This window comes from Ursus americanus, chromosome X, assembly GCF_024610735.1.
Source record: "Ursus americanus isolate L20-20 chromosome X, mUrsAme1.1.p, whole genome shotgun sequence".
NCBI classification, from domain to species: Eukaryota; Metazoa; Chordata; class Mammalia; order Carnivora; family Ursidae; genus Ursus; species Ursus americanus.
The window spans coordinates 86,731,699-86,754,436 of NC_142164.1; the positions used below are offsets into that span (position 1 = coordinate 86,731,699).

At 39.1% G+C, this 22,738-nt stretch overlaps 1 long non-coding RNA gene across 1 annotated transcript in view; it reads left to right on the top strand.

Annotated features, from left to right (window-relative positions):
* The window catches only part of LOC148106976 (uncharacterized), a 511,020-nt gene that overhangs the window by 469,378 nt on the left and 18,904 nt on the right, over positions 1-22,738 (top strand). The window contains exons 11-12 of the long non-coding RNA XR_015723363.1: positions 1,100-1,261; positions 2,616-2,708. This is a non-coding gene — a long non-coding RNA (uncharacterized LOC148106976). The remainder of the gene's footprint in view (positions 1-1,099; positions 1,262-2,615; positions 2,709-22,738) is intronic.

Consider the following 22,738-nt stretch of genomic DNA (forward strand, 5'->3'; position numbering starts at 1 on the left):
AGAGTAACGAATATTTTCCCTCAACACTAGGGAAATACTATTCTTCTGTCATACCTGGCCAAAAGCCCACTGTCTGTCTTTCTAAGTAAGCTCTTTTTTTCCTTGACTGCTTAAAACAAAACAAAACAAAACCCTGTTTTTGTTATTCTTTTTTTTTTTTAAGATTGTATTTATTTATTTGAGAGAGACAGAGCAAGCAGGAGTGGGGGGAGGAGCAGAGGGAAAGGGACTAGCAGACTCCACACTGAGCACGGAGCCCAACGCAGGGTTCAGTCCTACAACCCTGAGATCAGGACCTGAGCCAAAATCAAGAATCAGATGCTTAACCAACTGAGCCCCCCAGGCGCCCCTTGTTTTCATTGCTCTTAGGCATGTACTCCAGTGTATCTAGGTATTGATTTTTAAAAAATTTTGCCTGGGACTCAGAATACAATTTGCATTTTTTGTATTTACTCCTTGACTCAACTAACAACTTTTTTCTTAATTTCCAATAGACAGTATTTTCTGATTCTATGCTTAATTTCTAGTTTTATTGCACTGGAACGAGAGACTATTTCTTGGTTCTATTTGTTTCCTTTCCATTTGGAATTAACTGAACTTTTTGTTTTGTTTTGTTTTTCTTCAGAGACCAAGGCATCGTCCCTTTTCCTCGTGATTGTTTAATGGGGACTCAAAAAGTTTTGTTCTGTATTTTCAGGAGAGAGTTTGATATGTAAATATTAGATCCATCTTATGAAAGATGTTAAGTTTTCGTGGCATCAGAAAACAGGTGGGGCGTACTTAAATGGGATAACTTGACACGAGATGATTAATAAAAGGACAATTTACAATGGTAGATAGAGGCCGAGTAGAGGGGCGAAGCACAAGGGATAGAACAGTAACTCAGATATTTTCGGGGGTACCATTCCTAAATACAGACCTGAAGATGAAGGAGAAGGAGAGCCAAAGTACCTTGAGATAGAGAGCTTACGTGAAAAGGGCCACCTGACAGGAGCTTCGGTAGAAGGATCTTGCTAACCTGCAGCAACTCAATTGGGACCAATCAACTGGAATGAATACTCTTCTCTCATTCTCTTTCCATCCTCTGTTCTATCACTAGTGCTCCGCATTGACCGAACCTCACCAGGAGCCAGAGACAAGGGGACCCAGTGATGCATTTGGCAGAGTCCACAAACGAATTTGTTTTCCCAGGGCACCAGAGCAAGGTAGAAGAGGGAAGAATGTGCATCTGGAGAAGCAAATTGAAGATCCAGTGGCACAGGTATTCTATAGACGTCCTCATGTTTTAACAACTTGATTTATCTTGGATAATGAGAATGTATTCTAAGTTTCCTGCTGCTAGTGCATTTCTGCTTATTGTTTTATATTTGAAATTAAGATCATGAACCCTCTTCCTCTTGGTTTGGTTTGCGCCTAGTATACCTTTACCAATTCTTTATTTTTAACTTTTTAGAAACACTTTTTTTATGTGTCTGAATTTATTTTATGAACCAACCGAGAACTCTTTTAATGAAGGACTTTAGCCCGTTTAAATTTATTGATATGAAAAATATAGTCAGTTTTATTTTTGTCATAATAGTTAATTTTGTGTTTCTGTATTTATAATTTTTCAAGTCTTTTGCTATGTGGACTCTTCATATTTTTTAGGGAGATTTATAGTCTTATACCAGTAATTTCTTTATAACTGTAATCCGTTTCATTTTTACATAATTTTACATATATTACAAGGTTGTAAACATAGCACAAATGAAACTCTGTAGTGTGCTTCTTCCATTTAACATGTCAAAACACCTGTTAAGTGCTCTATGCCATGTTTTAACATAGTCTTAATAACTACATAAAGAATGCTTATATAATATTCCATTGAGTTGATGAGACATAAAAATGAACTTACTGGAATTTGGGGTTGGGCCTATTTTCTATTATGAATTGAGACCTGGGGGTCAATCTTTTGAGTTTGTTTCATGGATGGGAAAAGTAAGTTCCAGAGAAGTCAACATTCTCTACCTCACAGGAGTTCAAGGATCCATGAACTGATGTGTGGAAAGGCTCTAGCCTTGGGCTGATAATTTGCAGTGACCTGGCTATCCCTTGTTTTAGTACTTACTTACCAGAAGGGAAAAGATATGTTCTGTGTTTGTCCTCTTCCCTTGTCTAAAATTCCCAGAGGGGTGCAGATTGCTGGTCTCATTGACTTGAGACCTAGTACATGGAAGGTTCTTCACAAAAATGCATGCGCAGCATGGTGGTGGTGGTGAGAAAAGCTGGATGGCTGAATCTTCACTGGTTCTTTGTCTCTCTTCATGTGGATTCAAGTCACTGTCTACTATCCTTTCATTTAAGCCTAAAGGACTCCCATTAGTATTTTTGTTTTTTTAATAGCTTTAAAAAGATATGAGTCACCTACCACACAGTTCACTCAAATGCACAATAGAGTGGTTTTTAGTTATTCAGAGATATGTGCAATCACCACCACAATCAATTTGAGAACATTTTCATCACCTCAGAAAAGAAGCCCTTTTCCCATAAGCAAACATTCAACTATTCCTCTACCCACTCCCCAGTCCTAAGTATTAACAGATCTACTTCCGTCTCTATAAATGTCCCCATTTTAGACTTGCACATGAATGGAGCTGTATAATATATGGTCTTTTGTGACTGGCTTCTTTCGGATAACATCTTCAAGGCTCATCCACGTTGTAGCATGGGTAAGTACTTCATTCCTTTTTGGTACCAAATGATACTCCATTGTATGAATATGGCACTTTCTGTTGATCTGTTTGTCAGTTGATGAACATTTGGGTTGTTTTCAACTCTTGGCTACTAAGAATCATGCTGCTATAAACATCCATGTGCAAGTTCTTGTGTGGACACCTTTTCATTTTTCTTGGATGTATATATATACCTAGGAGTGAAACTGCCCAGTCATTGGATGACTTTGTGTCTAATCATTTGAGAAATTACAGGAATGAAAAAGAAAGAAATTACCAGAAAGTTTTTCAAAGTGGCTACATCCTTTTATAGTCCCACCAGTAGTATCTGAGGGTTCTGAGTACTCCAAATCCTTGCTAATACTTCTTCTCTGACTTTTTGATTTTAGTCATCTGCGTGGGTGTGACGTGACATCTCACTGTGGTTTTGACTTGCATTTTGCTGATGAAGAATGTTGTTGTGCATCTTTTGATGGGTTTATTGGCCATTTGTATATCTTGCTTGAGTTTCTTGATTTTTTTTTTTAACCTGTGTATGGGCCATGTTTTTGTTTCTTTATATGTCTCATAATTTATTTTTTGTTGAAAACTGGACATTTGAAGTAATATAATGTGATAACTCTGAAAATCAGATTCTTCCCCTTCCTTAGGATTTGCTTTCCACCGGTAGTTTTTCTGTGTCTTTGTCATGTGTGGCCACTGAATCTCTACTTGGTTAGCCGAGTGATCAGCTAATGACTGGCCAGAGATTTTCTTAAATGCCTGAGACTGGCAGATCTCTCCCAATCTTTGCTGAGGGGCTCTGTGTTTGTATTGGGGTATGCTTTCAATGCTCAGCCAGGCAGTTTGAAACTTTGCCTTAGCCTTCACTTCTTACTTGCACAAAATCTCAAGGTCAGCCAGAGGTGAGAGCTGAGGGCCTCCTCCGATCCTTTCTGTGCATGTGCACAGCCCTGAGCATACAAACTGCCTTAGGCATTGTGCCTGGACTTACAGATTCCCGGGAAAGTACCAGAGCTTTTGAATGCCCCGATGGAATTTCATTCCCCAACTTTTATTTTCAAGACTTTTTGGTTACTCTATTGTTTGCCTCAACTGTTATACACTGCCTCAGGCATCCGTGAAGGTCAGCAATGGTCTGTAACTGCTTTTTGATAAATGTCCCTGGGGGATAAGGCTTTTCACACTGTGCAAGCTCCCAGTCAGGTAAGATACTGGTAGTTTGCAAATATGGTCTTATGGGGTCACAACTGACAGGCAGGTCAGAAATTGACAGTTTGGGGGAATGATGCTTTGAAAGAGTTTCAGTGCTATTCTGCTTTCTCCAGTAGTTGCCAGTCTTTGCCATCAATGTGCATTGTTACTTTTCAAGGCCACTGTGCTTCTGGGAGGCAGAGAATGAGACTAGGACAAGTTAAGATGCCCCAAAGCTTGCTGTTTTTACCAAGGTTTACCAGCTGTTTTTCTTGCATAAACATTCCCTGGATTGGTGCAAGCTTTTAGTTAATTTCCAGAGTTCCGAAAAAGCTGATTCTTTATTTTTCGCCAGTTTTCTCATTGCTTTTATGGAGGAGAGAATTTTTGGCATCCTTACTTTGCCATTTTCACTTTATAGCTGTAAATTTACATAATACCCTTAATCTTCCATTTCTTAGGCAGTATCTATTATCTGAGCAGTGATAAACTTAGGATATTTTTTCTTCCTTTTCATTTCCTTCGTTCACTTCTACCACTCAGTTTTAGTTAATTACATTATATTTTTGTTTACCATTTATAGTTAACTATGCTTATGCTTCTATGACTTCATATTTGCAGCTTTAAATTATCTCCTTGGACTCCCAGCAATTACAGATGAAGCAATGGGATATGTGCAATACTTTATATTTACTGTCTCCCTCCCCCAATCAATTTTGGCTAGTTACATTGTCTTAATTTGTGTTCCCTCAGAGGCACATCATGAGACAATGATCCAAGTGTAACTTCTTTATTTGTGAAGGGCAAGAATACCAATAGGAAAGGAAGGAAATACACAGTAAAGACAAAGCAACCAATAAAATGAGTATTATGCCAGCCATTTCTGTGGGTAACTAGAACTTAATATTGTGAGTAATTTCTGGGAAACATTTTAATGCACACGCGTCAGAGTTGTCTCTCCAAGGATCAGGGGATCCACAGTATTTATTCACCAAATCCCATCAGTCATTTGTTGAGAGCTTCTCCTGGGGGGATTTTAATTCCATGGTACCCTTGGGGAAAAGACACATATATTGGTAGATAGAATCAGCTAGAACAACCTGAAGTGGTAAAGCTGCAGGGATACAGATGGGGCACTGAGAGTCCCCTAGATATTATATCATTTCTCCATGATGATTGTGTATAACTTTAACATTATATTTTGTACTTTCTTTCTCACATGTGTTTTAGGCTTATTTCTACTGTTAAATGTGTTCAAAATTCATTGTAAAGTCTTTCATAATTTCCTTGTTAATCTCTTTATTGTCTTATATTCGTCCTCCATTCATTTTCTCAGAAAGTGCTCATGGCGGTGATTTTTCCTGAGCTCTGGCATGTTCAAAACTATTTGTCTTTAGCCTTTTGTACTTTAAACACAACTTGATTGGTAAGAATATTCTTGGCTCACATATTCGCCAACGTGCTACAGGAAGATGTGAGCATCAGTACATTCCGTGATTTAAGGAAGTTAAGGTTGAATACTACCTCCCCAGAATTCATATTTACCTGGGACCTCAGAATGTGACCTGATTTGGAAATGGGGTCTTTACAGATATAATCAAGTTAAGATGAGGGCATATTGGATTAAGAAGGGCCCTAACCCAAAGACTGGTGTCTTTATGAGAGAAATTTAGACACAGACATGCACCGAGGGGAAACCGTGTGAAGAAACACAAGGCAGAACGTCATGTGAAAATGGAGGCAGACACTGGTGTGATGGTGCTACAGCACAGGCAATATTGGGATTGCCGGCAACCATCAGAAGCTAGGGGAGACAAATGGAACAGATTCTCCCTCAGAATCCTCCAGTAGCAACCAACCTGGCTAATACCTTGATTTCAAGCTTCTGGCATCCATAACTGTGAGCGAATACATTTCTGTTGTTTTTTTTTAAGCCACCACCCACTTTGTGACACTTTGTTACAGCGGCCCCTGGAAACTACTACAACAATTAAATGTAACTTCCTGATTCTCTGAAAGACAGCAGCAGCCTTCCCTTACTGGTTCCAAATGAAGTTTTAAAGTTAATTTTGGTACTTACAGTTATTTCCTCTTGTGTAGAGTATGCCTGCGGAATTTAAATTATGTATTGTATGAACTTGAGATTCTAATTTCTCTTGAGTAACTCTTCTACGTGCGACCCCAGGTGGGTGGCTAGATTCTTTGCAACTTTTCAAGGCTGAGGGGTAGAAAGCATAGATGTGTACGCATGTGCATGCGTGCACACACATACACACACACACACACACACAGAGTACAATATCTTCTCCTGTTTGTGGGGTGGGTTTTCACTAATGTTACTATGCCTGCAGCTATACTCTCACAAGCTCTTAAGAACACAATTAATAAAATTTTATTCCAGAAATGCATGATTGGTTTAACATCCACAAATTAATCAATGCAATACACAACATTAATAGAATTAAGGGCATAAAAATGATCATTTTAGTAGATGCAAAAAAGGAAAAAAATCCAACACACTTTTGTGATGAAAACACTCACCAAACTGGGAACGAGAAGGAATTTCCTCACCCTGTTAAAGAGTATTTTTGAAAAACCCACAGATAACATCATACGTAATGGTGAAAGACTGAAAGCTTTCTCCTTAATAACATTGGGATCGATACAAGGATGTCTATTCTTGCCACTTCTCTTCAACGTTGTGCTGGAAGTTCCAACCAGAGCCATTAGGCAGAGAGGAAGGAAGGCAGGAAGGCAGGCAGGCAGGAAGGAAGGAAGGAAGGAAGGAAGGAAGGAAGGAAGGAAGGAAAAGAAAGAAAGGAAGAAAGGAAGAAAGAAAAGAAAGAAAGAGAAAGAAAGAAAAAGAAAAAGTGAGAGAGAAAAGAACTTGCTAAGTACTATTGAGGCAATGGAAAATGTGTATCATTTTCTTCACATCATTGACATCTTTTACTAGAATGTGTGGACTGCATTAGTTGGATTGCTGACCGATCTTCTTTCAAGCAGGAAACCATGAACAATGGGTCTAAAGATCCATTTGACAGAACTGAGCCACCTCTGTATCTAAAGATTAATCTTAGGTGGACTGATAGTGTAAACGAAGTGAAATTTATATCTGATTTTTTTAAAGATTTTATTTATTTATTTGATGGAGAGAGAGCCAGCGAGAGAGGGAACACAAGCAGGGGGAGTGGGAGAGGAAGAAGCAGGCTCCCAGCAGAGGAGCCTGATGTGGGGCTCAATCCCAGGACTCTGGGATCATGCCCTGAGCCAATGGTAGATGCTTAACGACTGAGCCACCCAGTTGCCCCTATATCTGATATTTTCTTCCAGAAAAGGCCTTCCCCCACTCCCAACATTCAGGAACCTTCCATTCAGAGGTGGTCAGTTGTAGAACTACACCAAATGGTTACCAAGCATTTTTATAGGGGCCTATGGAATACCTTGACCTTTGGCACTTGCTTTGGGTATGGATACCAAAAAAATGTAGCAGAAATAGCCTGATAACCAGATTTTGATCAGCCTTATCCCACTTGCTTTGTGGATAATCACGATCTGTCTAGATAAAAATAGAAGCTTTTTGCTTTTACATCCATTTGTGATACTCAGATGCCTATCTTGTTGCTGTTTTCTACAAAAGTAGAAGTTTATTAAGGTTTTTGCAAGATTACATTTTAAGATGATCTGATGGAAATATGTATACCCTTTTTTTTTTTTTAATAATGATTTTTTATTATATTATGTTAGTCACCATACAGTTATGTATGCCCTTTTGGAACATCTGTCCCAGAAGATCTCTTGCCACCCTTCCCCCAGAACACACCACACACACACACACACACACACACACACACACACACACTCACTCCTTACTATGTTACCTCCTTGGCAGCATATCTTAGTAAAGGACTGGGAAGGACCAACCTTCTATCACTGGAAACTGTTGCCAGCTTTGTCACTGAGCACGCTGAAGGGGGAAACAAAGCCTTAATGAGTACTTTCATGGTAGTCCCCTCCCTCTTTTCTACATGGGTATTTATTTTGTTAACCCTGACTTTAAGGTATGACAGCCTGTGGCAACACTATTCTGTACAACCTCCTTCCCTTCTCTCAGTCCTAACCTACTTTAAGCCAGAAATCCTCCACTATATCCTGAGATAAAATCTACTCTGGCCCACCCATAAGGCTATGACTATGTCATAGTCACTCACATGCCATGAAAATCACTTAAATAATGAAAGACTCAATAAATAACCACGTTTCTTACATTTCCTTTGGCATGATGCCTTTTTCTGAAAGGGGAGCTCAGTACTGAATGCTTTCTCCTCTTGCCTAAGCCGCTGTTAGCCCAGCCAATCATGTAAAAGAAAGAATGGTCTGGCTTTAATTAATTAATTAGTTAATTAATTAATTTTGAAAAGATTTTATTTATTTGAGAGAGAGAGTGAGAGAGAGAGAGAGCATGAGCAGGGGGGAGGGTAGAGGGAGAAGCAGACTCCCTGCTGAGCAGGGAGACTGATGCAGGACTCCATCTCAGGACCCTGGGATCATGACCTGAGCCAAAGGCAGAGGCTTAACCAACTGAGCCACCCAGATGCCCTGGTCTGGCTTTAAAAAATCCTGAGTGTTAGATTGCTACAAAATAGCCCCCAATGAATTATACTATCTTGAATTCATGGAGTTGAGCATTCTACTCTAATCTTATATGAAGATGGGCCTTATAAGTTGCTTGGGCTGATAGAACGTGCCAGAAGTGATGCTATACAAGCTCTGGACTAAGGCCCTGTGAAGTCTTACTGCTCCTTCTTATGCTGTCTTGGAAACCCAAGATAATCATGCCGCAAAAAGTCTGAGATGAAAAACCACATGGAGACGTCCAGCTCTCCCAGCCGTTCTAACAGAACTCAGACCCCACCTGCCCCCTCTGTTCAATACAGCTGCATAAGTGATTCCAGCAAAATCAGCATAAGAACTGGCCAACTCACCCATGGAATCATGAGAAGTAATAAGCAGTACTTTCAAGCCATGAAGTGCTGGGGTGGTTTGTTATGCGGCAGTAGATAACTGATACAGTTACTGTTTGTAAAGGTTTCAGGTGCTGAGTGTTGGTTTCCCTGACGACGGTGCACTACATGGCCTTACAGCCCCAGGGTCCTGCATGGGCCTCTAGTTACAAGGAGCGCTGAAGCCAGCTTCTTCATCTGAGCCTGCAAGGCCAGGTTTTCCAGTGATGTATATTTCTCAGTTCCAGTTTATATTACTATGTACAGGGTCTGAAAGAACAGTGGAAGACATGACCTGCTTTTTAAAGAGCAACTGGCAAAATGCCTAGTGAGGAAAGCATACAAAAAGCTTCTGCAACTCTAGGTAACTCTGGCCATATTTGATCATTTCATTTTCCAATGGCAATGTCTCAGCTGTGCCCCAGTGTCTCTGCAGCTTACATTTATGTTCAAATGGGAAGTCTTCCTAATTTCTCTCCTCTGTCATTTTCTTATCCAAGTTTCTGGGTTTTCTTGCTCAATTCCTCATTGACAGAGCCTCAGGTAAAGTACTTCTGTGCCTAGAGTGTTATTTATACTATTTATCACACCCGAAGTCAGTGAGAAGAGTCTCATTTTAGAAATATAGCCACCAAAAGGAGACCCTCACCATGTAGAGAGGCAGAAGAGTGTAATAGCGAAGCATATAGATTCTGGAGCCAGATTGCTTGATTTTGAACCCTAGGTCTGCAACCTGCTGACTGTGTGACCTCGGATAAGTTATCTACCATCTCTTTGCTTCATCTTTCTTGTCTGTCAAATGGGCATGGCAATAGTCATATAGACCTTGGAGATCTATAAGAATACATGTGTTGGGGAAGGTCATTGAAAAGATGTGACCACCAGTTGACCCGCAAGGTGGACCCAGGCAATCAGAGGCTCCTCACTCCTTCCCCTGCCTTGGGACTATGGGTTCCACTTGCCTTCTTTCTCCCAGAGGCTGCTCCAAGAACAGAGCCTTGAGATAGTGATGTGGTGTTGAGAATACCTGCACAGTATTCTTGACTGAACCCAGTTAAGGCCTCTTTATAAACTTTTTAAGATTTGGTGAACTGGTGTGGGGATCCATTCATCTTGCTGCAGCCCAAGACAAGCCTTGTGTTTAAGTTCCCTTTGCGTTTTAAAACTGCCACCTACCAAGCTTGGTATGACTTGCCTCTTTCTTTGGTTTCTCCTTGCCCTCTGCCTATGGGGATCAGTTTCAGATTACATCCAGAAGGCTCCCAAGAGGGCTGGAAACCAACAACATGCAAACTTGGAATTATGTAGCTGTGTCTGTACATTTGGCTGTTAGCATGATTCTGATTTTTATGGAAGAAGAACTGAATATAATAGAAGGCAAGGATTTTAGACCCCGGTCTTTGACAGACTAAACATTTGACCTTGGTAAATAACTATGTCTCTGGGTATCAGCTTTTCCACCTGTGAAATGAGTACTTAAGGACCTTTTCAACTAAAAAATCCAAGAAATTTATGTAATCTGTAAAGAAAGGCTAACTTTGGCCTCTCAGACCATGACCCCAAGGGTAAGATATTTATTCTCCTTTTCTAGAAGGGACCAGAGATCTCTTCAAGTGTAGTATTGTTTCATGCATAAACCAAGGCCTCATTTTGTTTGGAAATGTGGTTTCAGTTGTAAACAGAGCTATTTTAAATAACCATCCTGATAGGGAAGACCCACATACTCAAATACTTTTTTAATGGTTTAGGATGATTTTCAGAAGGACATGCCAAGATCAAGGAGGCCAGTAAATGCTAGTACAGAGAAAGGAAGACCACAATACCATGTTTGTTACTGGCCAGCAGGGAAAATGAAGAAGAGAAGCAGTTTTTGATGACACCTGAATCAGCCAAGAAGTGTTTGATCATAGGATCAGAAATGAGGGGCGCCTGGGTGGCACAGCGGTTAAGCGTCTGCCTTCGGCTCAGGGCGTGATCCCGGCGTTATGGGATCGAGCCCCACATCAGGCTCCTCCCCTAGGAGCCTGCTTCTTCCTCTCCCACTCCCCCTGCTTGTGTTCCCTCTCTCGCTGGCTGTCTCTATCTCTGTCAAATAAACAAATAAAATCTTTAAAAAAAAAAAAAAAACAGAAATGATACCGCTTTTCTTCCCGACTTTCCTCCCATCTATCTTCATGCCTCATAGGCAACGTCTTGGAATAAACATTAGTATTTAGCCCTTTGTAGTATTGTCAACTTGTACCCTAAGGCCAGGATAATATTGTTGCTATATAACCAAGACCATTATTTTCCTTTCCTGCTTTAAACTAACCTCTACCCCCATCTTACCCCCGAGCTCAGAGATCAGATTCATCTCAAGTCTTATCTATCATCTATCTATCTATCTATCTATCTATCTATCGTCTATCTATCATCTATCTATTTATCTACTATTTCTATTTTTAGAGTTTTTGCTGCAAGCTAATCCCCCATTCATAGAAGCCTTGATGAACTTCCAATACTGTACCAAGAAACAATCACACATTCATATGTACACACACACACACACACACACTCACATCTATATGAATGGCCTTAAAATGTCTAGTTTTAGCTTACTATGGGACTATTAGAAGTCATATAGGATGCATGCTAGTTTTGAGTAAAAAAAGAAAAGAAGTATTACTACAGAGTAAGAATAATCAAAAGAATTCAGTCCTTTCAGCATTCTTCTTCTATAACTCAAAACACTTCTAAAGCCCTTATTTTGCTATAGATGGCAAATGACCATATATGTGTTTTTTCCTTCTCTCTCAAGAAACCCTATTAAAATAATAGCAAAGCTACTGAAAAGGGGATGAACCCATAAGAATGAAAAAAATGGGAGTGCGAGTCATTATCAGATGAGGGATATCAACAACTGTCTAGAATACAGAAAGAGAATAGAAAGATTATAACACATGGAGCGAAGAGGAGAAAACGAAAGTCTAGACTATATACACAGGGATGGGTTGCAGTGGATAGGGAGGGGGAATAACTGACTTGGAAAAAATCTGGAAAGGAATTCAGCATGGAAGCTAGCACGCATGACAGGTGCAGGAATAAGAAGTGGTGATAAAAGCAGGATCTGTACATGTAATTGTTGGCTTCCTGAGTCTCTCTCCAATACAGGCATGCAAAACAGCATATAAGATGTTATTGTGCATTCCCCATCTCTCAATGTATAAAGGAGAGGGGATATCTAAATAAAAGAAAGAAAAATATATGGGGTAAATTTGGGCATCTGTGATGGATTAGGGTGCCCCAGAACACAGCCTCCCCATTCTGGAATTTGGGAAATCCCAGCATGATAGTCACCTCCCTGACTGCATCGCACCTGATTGCTTTAATGTGAAGTCCACAGCTGACAAACACCAGCCACTTGCAGAAGGTTCTGGGTCAGTGTATTAGTCAGGGTTCTCCAGAGAAACAGAACCGATAGGATATACGTATAGGATATCCTATTGTTATATAAATTAACCAATTGTTAACAATAACCAATATCATATTGGAGATATATATAGATAAACACACATTCATGCACATACACATATCTCAACAGATTTTTGTTAACAATTGGTTAATATATATAACAGTAGGATACCACATACATACCACATATATATATATATATATATTTTTTTTTTCTATTTCTCCGGAGAACCCTGACTAATAAAATGACCAAGACCTTTTTTTGCAAATATATAAAATATATGTTAGATATAAATTTAAAGAGATTTATTGTAAGGAATTGGCTCATGTGGTTATGGAGGCTGAAAAGTCCCAAGGTCTGCAGTCAGCCAGCTGGAGACCCAGGAAAGCTGATATGTAGTTCCAGTCTGAGTTTGAAGGCCTGAGAACCAGAAGAGCCAATGGTGTAAGTTCCAGTTCAAAAGCTGGTGGGTTCAAGGCCCAAGAATAGCCAGTGTTTCAGTCTGAGCTTAAGGGCTGGGGAAAAAATACCAATGTCCCAACTCAAACAGTCAGGCAAAAGGAGTTCCCTCTTATCTAGCCTTGTTTTATTCAGGACTTTGAATGAGGCCCATCCCCATTAAGGAGGGCACTATGCCTTACTTAGCCTATGGATTCAAACATTAACCTCATCCAGAAACTTCCTCAAGGACACACTCAGAATAATGTTTGACCGAATATCTGGGTACCTCTTGGCCCAGGCAAGTTGACTGTTAAAATTAACCACTGCAGTTAGCCTTCCTGTAAATGCCAATTCTTGTATTTGCATTAAAAGCCAAGGATCTTTAGATATCTGGGGGAACACCTTACATGAATGAAAAAAAATTAATATAGAGAACAAGCCTTCTAGAGAAATGGAGATAATTCTAGAAGCAGTTGGAAACTTAAAAGGAGAGTGCACAAAGACAAGAAGAGGATGCAATGGTAGAGAAATGATCCCAGATCAATAAAGACCTCTTTGAAATTAAAAATATGATTACTGGAGCTTCAATTAAAGGTTGCTAGATTCAATTCAGAAAATTTCCCAGAATATTGACCCCCAAAAGACAAAGTGAAAAAAATTATAAGGGAAAATATTAGAGATACAGAAAATCATCTATATGTCTCACAAATACATATGGAAGGAAGTCCAGAGGAGAGTATTAGTGAAGAAATAGGGAACTTTCCAAAACCTGAGAAAAGTGGTGACTCTTTAATTGGAAGGTCTAATTTAAAGATATACTGTGTGAAATTTAAAGACACTGTGAGATCTTCAAATAATGAGACTAAAGAAAAAATCTCTAAAACCTTCCACAGAGATAAAAATACATCGTAGAAATGAGAATTACCTTAACCCTAACATAATCATCCACGTTGGATGTTACTCTTCCCAGGTTTTTTTAAAATTTTATAAACAATGCAACAGTGAACATCCTTGCACAAGCCTCCTAGTGCCCAAGGCTCTAACTTTTTGCAAAAAAGACTCTTCTCTTTATTTTTTTTCTTTCTTTTTTGCCTATGATGAATGTCACCAGGACCTCCTTATTTTCCTGTTTTAGCTTCCTGTGAATGTGACAAGTTTTGTTATGTCACTCAAGGTTCATGATCTTTTCTTTCCTTCTGTGTTGTGTTGAGTAAGATTAAGGGGCCTTCTGACAGAAATCTCTAGACTATCATTTTTATGATTCATTTCTGCACTAAGACATTTACTCTGTATTATAGAATTATGATTTCCTATCTCAAGGGACAAAGGTAGGATTAAACTCCCTAAGATGCTTTTCTTGACAAATACTTAAAGGCAAAAATCAAGCTGCTAAATCTTTACCTTTTATGTCTGTTAGCTTTGAATTATTCGAAACTTGGGTTTTCAGGGTAAATTAGCTGTTCTAGTCTAGAAAGAAAGTCACAAATACGAAATGCATTCAGATGGCTAAATCTGCCATCCACAATTGAAGAAAAGAACAAGAGTTAGTGACATTTGTTGGTGTCTTAGATGTACTTACATGCATTGTGTAACTTAATCCTTATCACAAACATGAAAGACAAATACTGCTTTCATTATATAGAACATGTAACTAAAGCATGGAAAGAAAAAATAACTTCCTTTTAGTCTCACAACATGTAAGCAATAGGAAGGATGTCAACATACTACAAGATCGCCTTTGGTGTAATGAACACCTTCTTGGTTCAAATCCTAACTAGACCTCATTTTCACAGTCTACTCTTAAGCAAATCATTTTCTGTTTCCTAGTACTCTGTTCTCTCTTCTGTGAAATAAAAGGACAAATTATTTTATAACCCTAAATTTATATAAATCATTTATCGGATACCCGTTAAACATATAGTACTCATATTAAGTAACGTTAACACTCTGTATGCACTTACTCTATGAAGGATTAGTAAATGAAAGTTTGAAGTGCTCAACTGAAATGCCAACACAAAACTATACAATAAATTTTTCAAAAGGAAGCCACACGGACTTAATAATCCTTCAAAAAGATGCTGAATCGTATCTACTCATTAGAAGATATTTTCTAGGTTTCTACTAGGGGTCAAATGGTCTGCCAAACACAACAATGAACATAAATAGATGTAAGTCTTGCCCTCTTGAAGCTAAAAGTCTAATGTAGGAGAGAGATGATGGTAGGTTGGATAATGGCCCAAGATGTGACCATACATTGCAAAAGGGACTTTGTAAATGTGATTAAGGATCTTAGAGATGGGGAGATTATCCTGCATTATCTAGGTGAGCCCAATGTAATGTCATTTCCTATAAAAGGGAGGCCGAGGGAGACATTACTATAGAAGAGCACAGATGTGAGGACTGAAACAGGATTCTACACTGCTGGTTTTGATCTTGGAGCCAGGGTTCCTGAACCAAGGAATGCAAGTTCTAGAAGAAAAGGCAGGAAACAGATACTCCCCTAGATATGGAGAGAGTGTGGCTCTGCAGCCGCCCTGATTTCAGCTCAGTGATACTGATGTCCTATTTCTGACCCCCAGAATTGTGAGAGAATAAATGTGTGTTGTTGTGAGCCATCAAGTTAGTAATCATTTATTACAGCAGCAATAGGAAACTAATATAGAGACCTTATTCAAGTGAGTCCACAAACAGTAGATGTCTGGTAGGGATCTCCAGTCCCACGGTTCAGCATTCTGACAGGTGCTCATGGCACACTGCATATTTAAGACCTCTCTCTTGATTTCCTGTGCTCTTTCTCTCCCCATCAGTTGTGTTGTATGCTTACCAAGAGTCAGTTGAATTTGTTCCTAAATACGGTGACTCCAGAACATCCACAACAGGGAATTTTCCAAACTAAGAAGTCAGGCCAGTGGCAGGCCAAAAGAAAAACAAAAGACAAATGTCCACCCAGCTTTGAAAGAAAATACATGGCATTATGACACATATACCTTGGGGATCTGAGGTCGTCTGGGGAGTTGGAGAAAGTCTCCATGAGGAAGTGTTACTTGAGGTGAGATTTGAAGGAGAAAAAAAGAGTTATCCAGCTTGGGAGTGGGATTAGGGGTGGAGAGGATTGCTAAAGTCTTAAAGGAGAGAATATGGTTAGTGGATGAACCAGGAGGCCAGTATGATTAGAGCAGGGAAATCTAGGAGCATCATGACACAATATGTGATAGGAAAATCAGGGGCCAGACCATACAAGGCTGTGTAGACCCTGTGAAGATTGTAATCTTCATCTTAAGAATTACAGAAAGTTTTTCTGCTGTTTGAGGTGATCGGGGAAGAGGAGGCTTGGCTAACATGATCAGATTTGTATTTTGAAAAGTTCACTCAGGATCCGTGGTGGGGAACTAATTAGAGGGAAAGAAATGGGTGCAAGGAGATCACTTAGGAGACTGTTCAAGCAAGAGATGGTGGTAGCTTAGACTGGAGAGGTCATGGTAGAAATGGAGGTAAATGGACAGACTCATTATGCTTTGTAAGTATATAAAAGAGTTGGCAATAGTCGGACTTGATAGGTAAGATACAGGGAATGAAGAAGAGAAAGAGGTCAAGGTGACTCCAGCTTTTGTGGTTTGTTCCTTTGTTTTCTTGTGCATGATTTTGTACTACCAGCAGGACTATGGTACCATCTGCTGAAATACAGCATAATGGAAGAAGACCAAGGAGAAAGGAATCATAAATTTGGCTTTGAAATTGTTGAGCTTGAAAATATTCAAGATGCAGAAGTAGAGATGCCACATAAGAGGCTGAAAATCAAAGGTCTGTGTCAGAGATATAAATTTGAGAATCACTGCATATAGATGGGGATTAGAGCCTTGACCATGAATGAGATGGGCTAGGGGCAGAATAAAGAGGAAAAGAGAAAAGGGTCTAGCATTGAGCTTTGAAGAAAGTTCCAGCAATTGCCAATTGGTCACAGACAACAAAGAGGTGGAACAAAACACTTTTAAACATTTACGTAGGGTTTTTATTTGGTTTTTTGTTTGTTTCAAAATGTTTTCTGGGTCAAAAAGTATTTGGCCTACTTAAAAGCTTTCAGTTAATTTCTTTTAAAAATACTACCCAGACAAATAAAATTAATCTGTGGTCAAATTTGACCTCTTGGCCACCATATTGTGACTTCTGTTTTAATTAGAGCTGACCTGGGGCATAGACAATGTTTGGAAGAATCACACGAGTGACACTAGAGCACCACTCCTGCTTGGACTGGAAAAATATTCTTGGGATGGTGGGAAGTAGGAGAGACAGAGGGGAAGCAAGGAGCCCAGAGGCCTGTGATTCCAAGAGAGAGAAATAATTCTGAGCCTTCCTTTTTGAGTTGGTGTCCTGAGGAGTTGGAAATACCTCACTGGAAGCTGGAGGACCAAGGGACAAAGGGATTTATACCTGTAATATCTGTTTGGCTTCCCAAAATGGCAACAAAGTCTAGGAGAACAAATGGTTGTGAAGAGGTCCACGCAGAGAGGAGTAAGATGTCTCAACATGGCCTCAAATAGATGGATGGCCAACAATCCACTAACGCCCTGGCACTTGGCAAGGATGTGAGGGAAAGGGCTTCCTCTCCCTTCATTGCTGGTCATATGATTTGTGGGTATAAATTTAGTATTACCTATCAACATAAATAATGTATGAGCTTTAACCAAGAAAGTCTGTGTAAAAATTCAGCTGACAATAATAGAATTAGAGTACCATTATTTTTGCAGTCCCAGGGTGTGTCTAGTCTTTGCTACTTGCTGCCTTGGAGAGTCTGTAGGGTACCTGCCATTCTTTATTAAATCCCCTTCTGCAGTAACTGGCTAGGATGGACTGTTGCTCACAGCTAGGGATTCTGAATGATGTAGTAAGAATCACAGAATTTTGAAGCTGATAAGACACTTAGAGCTCATTTTCTCTAATGCCTGTTTAGCCCCCAAAACCCATCCTTTTATTTTTCCATTTGAAAATTTTTTACTGAAGAATTAAATTATCCTTGATTTAATAAAAGACATAAAACTGCTAATTATTCTGAACTAATAGAATTCTAGACAAAGCCAAAAAATTGATATTGTATTTGCTCACTACAAATATAATATGGATCAAATGTCAGATTTTCATCAATCTTTTTGAAATGTTAAAAATAGAGAGTATCCATTACTAATTTTTTGCTTCTAGTTTGAAAGACCCTGCTACATTCTTCTCCTTATTTTAATGATGAATCAAGTACAGCTCAACAATGTGGATACTTTGTATGACACAGCTAAGTCAAGTCAGAGCTTGGATGAGAACCTGCCTTTAGGAAATAACACGCTTTATCAGGCACCGAAGAGAGACATACCACCTCTCTGAGGCTTCACCATAAGATTCATTCAAATATTTATTGAGCGCCTGGTCTGTGCCTGGTACTGATTCAGGCACTGGGGATATATCAGTGAGTAAGATGCATTAGGTCCTGCCTTCATCCTAGTGCGAAAGCACAGATAGCAAATGAGAAAACAGAGATGAACATAATTTTGGGTGGTGATGACTGCTGTATTTAATACTAATACTAATAGTAATAATAGACAAAAGGGTAGAGAGTGTTTCGATGGTGAGGGTGTTAATTTAGTGTGGGTGTCAAGGGAGGCTTAAATGAAGTGGCCTTTGGGGTGAGACATTAAATAAAGCCTTGAATGCAAAAGATTAAGGACAGAGCGCTCTGTAAACAGCGAGAAGAACAAATGCAAAGTTCCCAAGGCTGAAGCAAACTGCATTTAGAGAAACAGAAGAAAGACAGCGATAGAGGGGAGACAGTGGAAGATGAAGACAGAGAGAAAGGAGGAATCAGGGCCCCAACAATACACCACCTGTTGAGGAAGGAATTTGGATTCTTTTTCTAGATCCAATGGAAAGACAATAAAGCCTTTTGAGCAAGGGAATAACATGATCTGATTTACTGAAAGGTATCACTTTGGTTCCTGCCTAGAGAATGGATGTTAGAAGGGACAGAAATTCATTTCTCTCCTACAATACCTATAGTAACGAAGGACTAATATATGTTTGGGGGACAATAGCAAGACTCACAGTTCATGTTATTTTCAGGAGATGCAAACTTATGACTGCTAAAACATGCATTAAAAAATGCCATGCCATGGATTTGAAATATTTGCTTTTCTATCACAAGCCTTGGCATAGTAACTTGTCCTCATGTCCGTTTCTACTACATATATACATATTAATTTAACAACAGTTGAATACTAAGACCGCTCAGCATAATAGATGGCAATGGCTCCGAAGGAGCTGAAATAATCTGTCAATTAAAGAATATGCGTTTCAGAAGTACTTAACGAAGAAACCATAATGACTCGAAATGGGCTTGTTAAAGTGGAACAAGGCGATCAATTCCTGACAGCTCTTCTTGAGCCAGTAAGAGGGCAGGAGATGTCATCAGCACCACTCTGGATGGTCTGGCCAAATAGGTTCAAGGCTAGATTGCAAGGAAGTGCAACTTTAAAGTAATATTCTTTCTCCTGTGTTCTTCTCTTCTGAGTTTTCTGACACTCAAGATCCAGCCAAAACAAAAGTTTAAAAGCAAACTATAATGCTGGCCGAATAAGAGCAGGAAGCTGAGTCCACGTGTTGGCTAGATCTTTCTCCAATAGAGCAGCAGGAGGAATTTCTAGTAAAACAAACTAACACAAATACTCTCATGCTTAGAATGTATTTTTTATTCTTTTTTTAAAAAAGATTTTATTCATTTATTTGTCAGAAAGAGAGAAAAAGCAGGGGAAGTGGCAGGCAGAGGGAGAAGCAGTCTCCCCGCTGAACAAGGAGCCTGATGCGGGACTCAATTCCAGGACCCTGGGATCATGACCGGAGCCAAAGGCAGATAGATACCTAACCAACTGAGCCACCCAGGCATCCCAATGTATGTTTTATTCTTATTAGCAATGATCCTAGTTAACCTTGTTGACCACGTACTGAGTGCCAGGCACTGAGCCAATGTTCCGCACGATATCTCTGTTGATTTTTTTTCTAACAACCCTATCAAGAAGATACTAGCATTTATTTTGTTTGTACATGGGGAAACCAAGGCTCACAGTGGTTAAGTAATTTCTTTCAGTTCACAAAGATTCTAAGCTACAGAAATAAGGATAGGATCTGGCCTCCTCCATCCCTAAACTGTTTACTATATTAAATTGTAACACCCTTTGTCAGAAGTTATCACCCCTTTATTAACTTCAAGTAGCATCAAAATGAGATCACCTGACATGACCCACACTATATAAGGCAAGGTTTTGAAAATGGACCTTTTATTAAACTGCCAAAGTCCACAGTATTTTTTCAACAGAGCTCCTCTGGTTTATCTGGCAAAATGATTTGCATCTTAAAAGGTGTAGAATTGCATACAAACAAGTTCAAAGCTCGAGTGAATCTTTATAACTAATTCCCCTGAAGCAAAGAGTCTTTGTTTTCCTCTTTGCATAACAACTTCAAAATTCTAGATGTCTTAGATCATCTGAAAATCACATGACTTGGTAATTTTTTGTCCCCAGATGGAGCCAAAGGCCATGGAAGAGTGCACTTGAGAGTTCTCAGCAGGGTACAAAATATTTTGGCTAAGCCTCTTCTGCTCCTGATTCACAAAATGAATACCCAGCTTTCTTTTACTTGGAGGTTGAGTATGATAATTATCAAGTGGCTGTGAAGGTTTCCAGCGTTCAAAGGGATGGTATTGGGCTAAGCATGAGGATCCTTATTATATTGCTATTCCCTCCATCCTGCCCTCACACCAAGATCTATAAACATACATAGCCCCTTGGTCCTGGTGCTAAGGATGGAAATATTTGTTTAATAAATGAACATTTTCTGAAGCTTGAAAAGCCTTTACATAAGTATCTACCTATAGATCAGAGAAGAGAATTATCAGCAAATCACAAATTAGAATTTGATCAATTACATAGTGTTCTTTAGTTTTTTTTTTAATCAACTAAACTCCATAAGGTAATTTTAATACATTAAAAAGGCAAATAAAGTACATATCCATTTTATCACATTGCTAGGATGAAGAAAAACCATTTCATTATGTGCTCAGCCGTTAAACAAAATTTAGACACAGGCACAATTTGCCCAACTACTATGTTGATTCTTACTGGATGGTGTCAAGGACCAACATTTAATAGATATAGGGCATACCTCAGCCCCTTCCCTTGACAATCTATCCTGATCTCCCCACCCATCTCCTAGTTGCCCTCACTCTGTCTAGCTGATGTGGACTCATTAAATACATATTTATCAGGTGCTTACTATGTATCTGGCTCCTTTGTAGGAAGTGGAGATACATCTGATCCAGACAAAGATCTTGGAATTCATAGAACTTACATTCTAGTGTCCTGGGCATACATGTTGATTGGTATTCATTTTCTGCTTAATAAAAGTAGTTTGTGAGTCACAAAAGCAGAATTAAAGACCAGGAAAATTATTTTTAAGCTGATTAAAACATTGTTTCCAAAATATTAAATAATAACAGCAGGTTGCAGAGCAATTTATATACTTTATTAAAAACTATGTTTATGTAAGTCTAAAAAGTTCATCAGGAAGTACGCACAACAAACAGTTAACACAGGGTTGGAGGGAATACAGGAGTTGATTGCTTCTTCCTTTCCATAGATATTCACTGTTTAAATCTGTTAAATGGAGATGTATTCTTTGTGTAAATTTTTTAAAATTCAATACATATTTATTTAGGAACTGATGTGACCTGCTTTTCAAATCATCAGTTGAGAGATTGAACTAGATTAGCAATTCTCAATCTTTCCTCCACTCATGGCAGTTGACATTCCCTGTGTAACACGTTCCCAAAGGCATAACCAGGCCTATGTGTAATTCCCTGGCAGAAATCTACCTTTTTCTCTTCTACTAAGAATAGTGTGTCAGAAGCTAGATGTGGTAGTGAAGCAAGATTTGCCACCCCAAAACGTGTCTCCTTGGCATGTGGATTATTTCAGGCTGATTACTTTTAAGAAATGGAAAGCTTAGGAAGAACCTTTGGCCTTCTTTCTAATTGCTTAAAAGAATTCAGATAGAGGACCTGTTCCAGAGAGGGAGCTATCACCATAGATAACTAGAGTATAGTAGAAACTAGGTGTGGTAGACAGAGAAGAACCTAGTAAAGCCTGTTAAAATTCCTCTATGTCTCATTGCTTCTGTATGACCCAGGAAACATTTGTTAACCAAACATTTACTATTTTTCATCTTCCTGTGAAATATCTTTATTCCCTTTGAAGTTCCAGACTTCAGCCCCCTTAGCTCTGGACAACATATAAGCCTCAATTGCCTGACTGCCTGGGGCCTCATATTCTTCTGGAGCCACCATATGTATGTAATTAAATCTTATTTTCTCCTGTTAATCTGTCTCATGTCAACGTAATTGTTAGTCCAGCCAAAAGAATCCTAAAGCGTAGAGGAAAATTTTTGCTCCCCAACAATGTCAAGGAGAGTAATATTATGGGGATAATCTTAAATTACTTTGATTCATAGATACAGCTATAACTAGAGAGAGAGATAGAAATATGCATAGATATACAGTTAGAGTGGAAGAAACCTGGTGATTAACTAGCATTGGTAACAAATCACCTGTGACATAATTACAGAACACTATATGTCTAAAAACTATAGGTTAAAAAACAAACAAACAAACAAACAAACAACAAGTAAAACTGGTCTTAGACCTTGCTACTCAAAATGTGCTCCACAGACCAGCAGCATTGGCCTTACCTGGGAGCTTGTTAGATTTGCAGAATCTCAGGCCCCACCCCAGACCTGCTGAGTCAAAATCTGCATTTTAACAAGATCTTCAGATGTTTCATGAGCACGTTAATGTTGAGAAGTACTGGCCTAGATACATCTTGAACTCCTTCCAAGTCAGAGATTTGGGAAAC